Here is a 10,530-nt window from a genome sequence, read left to right on the forward strand (position 1 = left end):
CTAACATACATTTGATTTTTAAACCCTGTATGCCTACATTGCCCATGTGAAATTATAAAATTGTTGTGTATAAACATTGAACGACAACATTACTTCCTAGGTGACGTATACATTTTCTGACGTCAGACACGAGAACCAATGAATGTGTTTTTATTTGATAGATGCTCTTGTGTTTTTTGTAAAATTGTAACACGGTGATGACTTATGTACCCATATTTTGACTATTTTATTTATTATGTCTGTTTAGTTCACACATCGTTGTAAATATCACGGAATTTGATGAGACTGTCGTACAAAGTGAGAGGTTTAGCGCTATAAAACCAGGTTCAATCCACCATTTTCTACATTTGAAAATGCCTGTACCAAGTCAGAAATACGACAGTTGTTGTCCATTCGCTTTCGATGTGTTTTGTCATTTGATTTTGTCATGTGATTAGGGACTTTCCGATTTTATTTTCCTCGGAGTTCAGTATTTTTGTGATTTGACTTTTTAGCTTAACTTCTCACTTGTATGACAGTCGCAGTAAATTCCATTACACTGAAAACAATGTGTGATCAAAACAGACATAGTATATACAAATGTTAAAAATAGGTTTTAGCAGCCAACATTGTGTTTAAATTTTAATCACTGTAAAACAACACACAAATATGTTAGCCAAAGCGTAAAAAATATAGCGTTATACAACTGCTAATGGCCTCAACATGTAAAAGTTGAAACAAACGAATGAAAAAGCCCATGTATGTGACCAAAACAAATATTCCGATATTTTAATCGGTAATGAATGACAGACGCAAACCATTCATTATTGAATACAAACATAGAATTACAATTTTTCTTGTTACCACCTTCAAATACTCATATGAAACCAGTCTGTATCCCATTAGAACTTTATTTTGTATAAGTGTTTCACGGCATAAAGTCATCGGTACTGAAGTGAAATAAGGATCTTTCGTTTTTGAAAAATGCGAGAGCTAAATTTAGGAGATAATTTAGATTAAGGGATACATCTCCCTCATGCAATGATCTCATTAGATCGACTTAAACCATACTTTTTGTCCTTTTCATCTGTTCTTCTTTTTCGTGGGGTGTTAGCAATAATTTTTTGAGTTATTTGTGGATCTTAAAAACATTTTTGCACTCGTGCTTAACAGATGGGATATAAGTCATCGAAATAAGAATTTACTGTAGTATAACGGGTACAGTTAACGTTATATATTTCAATTGTCACAAATGCTCAGTCTTACATAAATGTAAAAACAACCAAAATAAGAATCTTCTAAACAGTCATATGTTTATATGTATTTGGGAAGAATATGTTTATGTGAATGAAATATCATATTGGATGTTTTTTGTTCGCAACTACCTCTACGTGTCAGTTTATTAATAGCCTGAGCTAATTCAGGCAGACTTTCATTTTTAAATCGTACTCGTGTTTGCAACTCTGCTCTAAACACTTCAGCTTTATTGACTGAACCAAACCTATTCTTAAGAGACGTGACCAAATTTTCAAAATCGTGACGATCAACTTCCATGACTTCATTAAGAATTGCCCGTGCTCCGCCAGACAAACTACTAGCCAAAAACAAAGCTTTTGTTTTTGAGTTCCAATTGTGCAATTCTGCTTACAATTAAATTGAGTTAAATACTCTTCTAAATCATCATTTCCGTCATAAACTTGGGGTTTTATTTTACAACTCAATTCATGTTTGCCAATTGACCTATCGCTATTAACTAAATTACTGTCATTACTTACATCATCACTTTCCCTAGAAAGTGTTAGGGAACTTACTACGTCTCTACTACTATTTTCGGAAGGTTTACTTGAGATTGTTGGGACAAGTCTCGTTTCAAAATTTGATAACATTTTTTGCATTCTATTAGTGAAATCGGACATACCTTGGTCCAAAAACCTTTTCATTTCTAGTCTAGTCTCTGCAGCCATTATATCCATTGCTCCTTCACTTCCAGACATTCTAACAGGGGAACTTTCAAAATTATTTTCAGGTAGCGTATTTTCGTCGTCTTCCCTATTGTCTAGATGGGGCTTGAACGAAATAACATTCGAATCGTCTATATTTTACAACCTAACAGACTGATATAACCAAGCTGTATCAATATCAACTTTCAACTCGACTCTAGTATTAAATCCCACCGCTGCCACCAAATTGTAACGCCGCCTCCCTGGTGCTAGAGTCGGACACCAGAGAAGACAGGGTGACAAAGAAAAAGAGAGTAAAAGGGTCTATAAAGTGTTAGGTTCGACGTCCACTGTTTACCGTCGGATCAAAACACGTTACAGAAAGGGAAATCGTATACTTGTGTTAATATATAATTCTCAGTTATGAAATAAAATAAAGTTTCATATTTTATTAATATCAAAAATAATCCACGCCGGAGAGAATGGGTCTTGCAGGCTCCGTCACTGGTCTGGTCAGGTTCCCGGTAAAGGTTGGTGTTACGTAGACACACAAAACTAGTACATGTATATAATTCAACAGTCAAGTAACAAGATTGCCACTTATTTTGTATCTTTCTATCATCTCAATTAAAGGATAATAACACCCTTCTACATTATAGAACTTAATATAACACATTAAATGACATATTAATCATGTCAAAATCGCCAACATATCTATTAATGTGCACCTTCAAGAGCACCGTCACCGTCACCGTCACCCGTATTCAGCACCGTCACCGGCAACCGTATTAAGCACCGTCACCGGCACCGAAAATCTTAAATTAAAACAAGGTTAACTTTCAATGCTTGTCTGTATTTGTCAGACATATTCCAGCTTCTATTAAAGTTTACCACTTCCCATTCTTTGTCAACCCAACTCTCCGTCGATTCTGTTGTTGCTTTTGTATTTATACTTTCAACTGACCAATGGCAGAGCTTGTTACATATTGTTTACCAATCGGCAACCATGGATCACACAAGGGAAATTCCCGTAACGTTTATATTATTTGTAAACATGGATTGATCTTCATCAATAAAGATGGGTTTTGACTTTAAATTTATTTGAAGATCATAAGAACAGTTTTATTTGAGTTTAGAGTATAATAAGGTAACTACCGCGAAAATACGGAATCGGTACGTGGAATAAAAGTTCTTAACAAACTAACATACACAAATCTGTCGTATCATGGAAACAACAGTAAAAATAGTAAATTACAAGTCTTACATCACTTGCAACATTAGACATCTCACTAACATCTATCGTTTATCCTCAATAATTTCAATAAACTATACAGACATAGGCTTACTATAAAAAAAAAAGGGGGGGAGTGCCGGCATTACAATATTTCAATTGTCACAAATGCTCAGTCTTACTTAACTGCAAAAACAACCAAAATAAGAATCTTCTAAACAGTCATATGCTAATATGTATTTGAGAAGAAGATGTTTATGTGAATAAAATATCATATTGGATAGTTTTTGTTCGCAACTACCTATCTCAGGTATATCAACAAATGGTCATTTAATGTCAAATTAACATTCGACACGTAAACGAAAATCAAAGTGACATACAAAAATGTTATTGTTTGACACTCCAGTGTCAAGATATTATCATCTTTCTCATATTGATCAATAAAATAAATCGAAAGTAATGACCAATTTTGACATTTTGCTTTTTCTGTTAGAAAGTCATATTCTTTATTTAAATCTTTTTTTAACTTTATTGGCAAAAAAAATGAAACTTTAAAGCAATATTACCATTCTGATAATTTCATAGACTATAACTAGGAAATGTCATGTTTTTAGTGGGTTTGGGTTACTTAGTCTTTCGTTTTCTATGTTGTGTCTTGTGTATTATTTGTCTGTTTGCCTTTTGGTTTGTTAGCCATGGCGTTGTCGTTTTTTATCGATCTATGAGTTGGACTGTCCTTCTGGTATCTTTCGCCCCTCTTTTGCAGTATGTGAGAGCATTTACTGTAAAAATTTACTGCACCAGAAGCTAGTTTTAGATCTACTGCAGACACAGACAAAATGTCCCCCTTATACACCCTGTACGCCATTGTTAAACGTGAGCAGAGAGTATCAAAGGAATGATTTGAAAGAGTTTCTTCGTTCCAAAATAAAATAAAAAGTAACAATCTACTGAAAATAACTTTATCCATATAATAACATGTCAATAAGAACATTTTAATACAAATATAATTCTCATTACGTAAACAATTACATTCACGAACATTTTCAAATCTCCTAAGCATGTTTAACATAGACTCACAACAGTGTTATATGTTATCCCGGCTACACTCATACTTGCTCTGTTTGTATAGATACACATACAAAAAACTAGTTGTAAAATGTGCACAAAAGGGACAATTTCTATTACAATTAGTCAAAATGAGATATTAACATTAACTGGCCATTTCATTCTCAATTGATTAATTCAAATTATTATATGACTAGGAAACTTCTCTTTTCTCATTAGCTAAAAGCAAAACAAAAGGAAAATTATAATTTGATAAAACATTAAAGTTACCACTGGAACAATCATGAGAGATTACTATAAGTATTTTTTCTTCTTTGTTTGGTGTTAAAAAAAATTTGATTTATTATTAGATATTTGAACCCAAGAAAATTAGCAACTGCAAAAACATAACTAATGTAAAAACACAAAGCAGTTAATAATCTTGAGCACATACTGGAACATGTCAGATAAACAAAAAACAAAAATGATGAAATAATTCATGACTTTCGATATCAATTAATAAAACGATTAATTAACCTATACAAAAGTATATATCATTGTATAATAGAACTAATGATGTAATTGTTACTACACAATTCGTATCTTCAAGATCAATGAGACAATGCAGCGTGTTTATATAAACTGAAAGTATAAAGTATTACTCTGGATGTTCGTCATTTTAAACTGAATCTGCACTTACATGTGGTTAAATCAGAGAATAATGTCGCAGTGCCACATAGCACATCATAGCTTATACTCTCATTTTCTCTCTCTTTCAACGATTGTTTACACTATGTGATATTTATACAAAATGAACTTTATATGTTAAAGTGTATATTTCATGAATCTTTCTCATCATACCACATATTGGATAAATATTATCAAAACTTTCAAAATATTAGCCTCATTTTCAAATTTTTCCATAAATTTTATCGAATATTATTCATGGCATATATTTTTTCCGTTGATTTGATAGGTATTGTTGAAACATGACTTTAAGTGTTCCGTCAATTTCAAATTCCTATAAGCTTGTAAAAATGTTTACCAAAGTTTTCACAGCAACAAAATTTGTGTCCACGACCATGCAAGATTACTTTTATCCTAGACAATTTATATCCTCGAAAAAAAGAATTAAACAGTAGAAAAAGTAAGATTCATTACAATAATATCAAGAAGTTCGAATGCAGATTACACCTGTACATTGAATCATTCAGCAGCGTCTTCGATAAAAATTGGCATTTAAAATCTTGCGAGTGAGTAAAAATTATTTGAGTACAGATTGGTTCTCTACATCTCTAAACAGAATAGAAGTCAGGTTTGAAACAATTATTTTTTATTGTTAATACAATCATGAAACGATAGAGGCCGAAATAAAATTTATCTCGATTGTTTACCTACACAGTTCAATTGTAGTGTTAATGTATGCACGAGTCTGTATTATGATAACACAGACAAATTGTGTCATAACGTTAAAACTCAAATTGGCATTTTCACTTTGTATTTAACTCTCATGATAGTTAAAATATTATTAATCATAATATCAAACAATTTCTATGTTTACGTTAGTTTAGGAATTCATCATTCATACAGTCTTATTGTATATTTTTTTAGTCAAATGCTTCTTGTCTTTAAAGATGAAAGTTTCTGGAGAAAGAAGATTTTATATACCGTTTGTTTTACAAAAAATCAAATAAACAATATTTTCGTATAACAAAATATGTTAAGCATGTTAACTTTGACAAATATTATTTAATTTCCTCTATTTTAATTTACTGTTTTGTGTTTCAATCCTAGTTGCAGTACTGTTCCATTTCGCTGAATTCGCAAGAATTATGACAACATTCACAAACAATGTGTGTCCGTCGTTTAGTAATATAGGCCACCGCTTTTCTTTTACCCAAAATGATTCCATGAAGTGGTGAGTCTGTAGTATCTGAAATAACAAACAATGTTTTATTAAAATGGATAAGCAAATGAATACAAATAAACTCATCATAGATACCAGGTTTACGTCTTGTATTTACGCCAGACGCGCGTTTCGTCTACAAAAATCTCGTACGATACTGAACACTCAGCATATGCAGACCGGAAATTCCATAATCAAATGTAAAAATCAAATTACCACACCCATCAAACGAATACACAACAACTTTCATATTCCTGACGTAGGTACAGGCAGTTTCAAATGTAGATAGATGTGGATTGAACCTGGTTTATAGCGCTAAACCTCTCACTTGTATGACAGTCGCTTCAAATTCCATTATATTTACAACGCTACGTGAACAAAACAGACATTATAGGTAAAATTGTCAAAGTAGGGGTACAGCAGTTATCACCAGTCCGATCAAGTAAGTGTTTATAAGTATCAAACTTTCTATTTGTAGATCAGTATTTCTAATGTTATTTCAACTGATCAGTCGGAGCTTATGTTTTAATCTTAATTGTTAAGGACAGCCTATTTGAAGATGTGTGTGATAAGGATGATTGCCGTTATAATTATTATTGAAATATAATCACCTATAGCTAACAGTGTCACCAAACGTATATACAAAAGAACTGAGTGTATGATATGGGACAAATAACTGGACACTTTATAATGAGTTTATCCCAAAACTCATGTCTATAGATGGACTGGTCTTGAATAAGCGAACTTCTTAAACCCCGCCTTTTTAAATATATTCAAATAAATCCAGTAATAGATGGGGTTAAAAAATCATCATAGATATCAGGATTAGAATTGTATACATCAGACGTGCGTTTCGTCTCCACAATTCTCATCAATGAAATTAAAGTAAGTACATTATGAACTTAAGAGCGTTAAGAAGAGGGTTTCTGAAAGATTTTGCGAAATACAGTGTACGGGGACCTATAGTTGTTAATATCTGTGTCATTTTGTCTCTTGTGGAGAGTTGTCTCATTAGCAATCATACCACATCGTCTTTTATATACACATGTTGCTCGAGTAGAAAATCCTTAGACGTTTAAAACAAAATATTATTTTGTCAACTGATAAATTATAATAATGAACTGGTCCATAACAAGAAGTAAATTTTCCCGTGATACTTACTATTGAAAACAATTATTTCAATGATAGAACTATAATAGTATAATAGCATAAGCAATGATAGTTTAAGATTATATATAACTAAGTTTATTATAAGAAAACATTATTTATTCGTAATTTTTGAAACCATACGTGATTGAAAATTGCTTTCTTCGGAAAAATCTGAGTACTAAAAATTGCTATAGATTATGTATTATCAATCTCTGAAGAGCTTTTAGATTAAAATAACTGTTTTGTTTTGCTAAGTCCGTTTCTGTGTGTATGTGTTACATTTTAATGTTGTGTGATTGTTCTCCTCTTATATTAAATGCGTTTCCCTCAGTTTTAGTTTATTACCCCGATTTTGTTTTTTGTCCATGGATTTTTGAGTTTTGAACAGCGGTTATAAATTGATTGATCAGTGACTACCAGAATATTGTACTCAATGTCAAAGAATGTTACAGACTACACAGATCTGGTTTTTTCAAAATTATATATCAATTGTTTTATAGTTATCGTTTCAATAACCATTGCATAGCATTTAGCGTTTGATTCCTAATCTTAAGAAACATATAGAATCAAACGTTAATTATTTTACTTTATGAATGGTATTTCTCTATTATAGCTCCCAAACATGTCCGATAAAAAGTTAAGGAGAATCCTACTTCTTTTGTATGGTAAAAGTATCATTATTATATATTTTGTCAGTAAGAAGATACTGATATCGCAAAAAAAATATTATTGGGTATGCTCACAAGATCGCAAACTACTTTTGGATTCAAACAAATGAGATAAAAATGAACTACCTTCTATAACTTCGCCTCGTTTTGACATTCTTGAGTTGAACCCACGATCTCCACATATAAGTTGCATTATATTTGACAATTCGCTTCCACACACACCAAACGGGTGAGGAGTACTTTGTGAATTGCATATTCTGTCTGTCACTACTAATGGTACAAGCAATTGTGTTGATAGTATAACAAGAATCACATAAGACCAAGGATCACCAATTCTCATATTAGAAAATAAATCTGAAAGTAAAACATTAACAAAATAACTAATCTGAAAACAAAACGTTCAAATATTTCAGTAATTTTGATTCAAAATGCAACGTTCTGATACTTACTGTTTACACATTTTAAGGCAGTACTTACTATACACCTACCATCCATAATCATAAACTAATTCAATCATTTTCTGCTTGTTCTAAGTACAATGTAGCGGCAAACATGTTTTTTTTTTATAAAAATTGTATACTTTTTTAATGCATGTTTTTTTTTTTAAATACGATGAAAAAACATTAACGTCTTTTACTATGCTTATTTTATTGAAAGTTCTATTTTCATTTAAGGTCCTGTAAGAAACGAATTCTTAAACATAATTCGCGCCATTGCTAATTACCTGTTCCAAATCAGTAGTATTATTAATTCAATTCTTAAAGTGTTGAATCGGCTTTTTAATTGTACGTCTTAATTTTACATGGTACATTTTTGTGTTTCTGATGAAGTTAAATCAATAAAAGTGCTTCGAATTCACCAATTCATGAATTGTTATTTCAGTTTAATTGATCTTAGTTACTGCAATGTCCTTGTGACATAAATGTCAATTTCTCTTCTATGATGTTTGATTTCCAATACAGCTAAGTTAACATTTTTTCAAAACAATAATTTTTTTTACTTACTCCGAGACAAAATAATTAATAATTACAAATTTTCATCATTTAAGTCAAAAGGATGAAAACTTATAACTATAAAATCAACGATGTGTATATAATGGTTACTAAATTAAAATGAAATATATTAAAATATTTTAAGAATAAAAATTCTTCCCAGATACGCATACAATTCATTAGAACTATTCAATGCGTACGATGCTCGCGGAAGTTTATATTGTGTGTTGACTTTTCGAGTATAATGGCATTGAACATTACATTATTAGTCGAATGAGCATATGGCTCAGTAAAATAGGTACCATAATTCAATGTAGATGCATTTAAGTTCTTACTATATTTGAAAAAAGTAAAATCATAAAAATATTGAACTCCGCGGAAAATTCAATCGGAAAGTCCCTAATCTAATGGGAAAATCAAATGACAAAACACATCAAAAACGAATGGACAACAACTGTTATATTCCTGACTTGGTACAGGCATTTGCAAATGTAGAAAATGTTGGATTGAACCTGGTTTTACAGCGCCAAACCTCTCACTTGTACGACAGTCTCATCAAATTCCTTTCTATTTACAAGGATGCGTGAACAACACAGACAAAATAAATAAATTAGTCAAAATATGGGTACAGCAGTCATCACTGTGTTAGAAGTTATTAACTCATATGAAATAAAGCTTTACCATTCCTTAGTTCCCGTCGATAGTACCGTCAAACAATGATTAAAAATATAATTCAACTTGTAACATTTAACATATTATAATATAACCTCAGTCTTGTTTTTATTAAAAACCTGTTTCTCTGACGTTTAACAAATTTAAATACATCCAAAAGGCAAAAATTCGTCTGCGTAAAGTTTTAAACTTGTTTATATTAAAATATAATAGTACAGATAACGATTTACCTGACAATTTCTTCATCTGTTCTTTTTTCTGTTTTAGAATTTTTTCTAGTCATATGTAATGCATCATCATAAAGGAATAACTAAATATATATTTACCTTTTTATATCTTCAGACAAACTAAGTAAAGCCTATAGTGTGCTTAATTTCCGATATCAACCATAATTTGTATATCAGCATAAATTCATATTTATTATCCAGATAGGAGTGTGAAAATAAAAGCAAAACAATACGCCAATAATTATCAGCTATTTTCCGACGTTAGAAAGGTTTCTATATTCAAGTATAAATTACCTTTCATTTATATATTGCTTAAATATTGATTTGAAATCATAACCTTTTATTATTGGCTTATTATAGAATTTTCTCCAGAAAACATTATGCCTACGAATGATTTCAAGATTTTTGTAATTTGTGTATGAATGATAATTACGAACATCTTTATTCTTCTAATAAAAGATATGCAGACTTACATTTTAATAACGAAACAAATTCAGATATATATTTTAATTCAGAAGCATTTTTGGCAGAAAGGTTTTTTTTCAAAAATGTATATCCATTATTAAGCAAAATTATTGCAAAATCTATAAAAAAAAATGGAGATTTGAAAAACATCCTTTTAATTTCTAAAATTTAAACAAATTCACATTTTTTTTACATATCTTCAACATTCCTGCCAGTTTGAATATATATATTATGATCATTTAAGTAATCAATGG

The 10,530-nt window shown here is 30.8% G+C and overlaps 1 long non-coding RNA gene across 1 annotated transcript; it reads right to left on the bottom strand.

Moving 5' to 3' along the window:
- Positions 1 to 4,096: 4,096 nt before the first annotated feature.
- LOC139491490 (uncharacterized) lies at positions 4,097 to 10,068 on the bottom strand. Its single transcript, XR_011656560.1, has 3 exons — positions 9,911 to 10,068; positions 8,047 to 8,274; positions 4,097 to 6,130 (listed from the first exon to the last, which is right to left on the bottom strand). It is a non-coding gene; the product is annotated as an uncharacterized lncRNA (long non-coding RNA).
- Positions 10,069 to 10,530: the final 462 nt, after the last annotated feature.

Source organism: Mytilus edulis, chromosome 10, assembly GCF_963676685.1.
Source record: "Mytilus edulis chromosome 10, xbMytEdul2.2, whole genome shotgun sequence".
NCBI classification, from domain to species: Eukaryota; Metazoa; Mollusca; class Bivalvia; order Mytilida; family Mytilidae; genus Mytilus; species Mytilus edulis.